The sequence below is a fragment of the Falco punctatus genome (assembly GCF_963210335.1).
Source record: "Falco punctatus genome assembly, chromosome: 2".
NCBI classification, from domain to species: domain Eukaryota; kingdom Metazoa; phylum Chordata; class Aves; order Falconiformes; family Falconidae; genus Falco; species Falco punctatus.
Genome location: NC_137581.1, coordinates 117,165,539 through 117,166,463, shown reverse-complemented (window position 1 = coordinate 117,166,463; position 925 = coordinate 117,165,539). Strand labels below are relative to the sequence as shown.

General features: G+C 38.7%; 1 long non-coding RNA gene across 1 annotated transcript in view; it reads left to right on the top strand.

The window, feature by feature from the left end:
* LOC308059216 overlaps positions 1-925 on the top strand; it is a 50,989-nt gene that overhangs the window by 27,433 nt on the left and 22,631 nt on the right. The window contains exon 2 of the long non-coding RNA XR_013926175.1: positions 366-485. This is a non-coding gene — a long non-coding RNA (uncharacterized lncRNA). The remainder of the gene's footprint in view (positions 1-365; positions 486-925) is intronic.

Below are 925 nucleotides of genomic sequence, written 5' to 3'. Positions count from 1 at the left end.
GTACTTATAAGGGATGGGAAAGCGTAAATAAATCAAAGTAGAAATATTGAAACAATCTTTTAACCATAACATTTCAGAGAAAGCTAAAGAGGTGGGAAACACTGTTGGAATATATTTTCTGGGCATTCTATGTGTCAGTTGTTAAGCTGTCCTCCAAGAAATCCCCAGGTGGAAGCGTGCGCTCTTGGGGAGTGCTCGGCAGTGCTCTTGTGTCTCACATCAATGCTACATTAAAAAATTCAGTATAAAGTAAAATTTGCTGTACATCTCTTAAGAGAGGGAGAAGTCACTCTCCTTTTCCACAGACTTGCCTTAGGAATGGTAGCCACTTGAAAGCAGACTGAAACCTTTGTGTGTAATTACAGAGATTTTATTTAGTGCGGAGGAACAGATTGTTTGGCTTTGGAACTGGATTCCTCGATTTGGCCCAGTCTCTGATTCAGGAGGAAGCTCACTGCAGCTCTTCAAAAGTCTTCAATTCACAGGTTTGTCTTTAGATTAAGTCTTGCTCAACCGCTGCACTTCAGGAAGCGCAGGTTCTGGAACAAAATGGCTAGGCACAGAACTGCACATTTATAGCAGTTACTTGAATACGCTGTTCCATTTGCTAGCATATCTCAAAAACAATGGTTCTAAGAATACGAGCTCCTATCTCCTCATGCTATGGTAGATCACCAAATGTCTTAAATTTCTCTTTTTAGCTTGTTTGAGAACTTATATTTAAATGTAGCAGAGAGACAGCATACCATAGAACTTTGCCATAAAAACAGGTGTTTGTTGGTTTATATACATGTAAAAATACATATGCATATATGTCACTAGGCTGCATGCAGTACACAGTTAGAAGAGACATTTCAAGACTTTAACCTGTGTTTTCTCCTTATCCTTCTTTGGATAGTGGACTTTTGCTTTTATCTGTTTTATT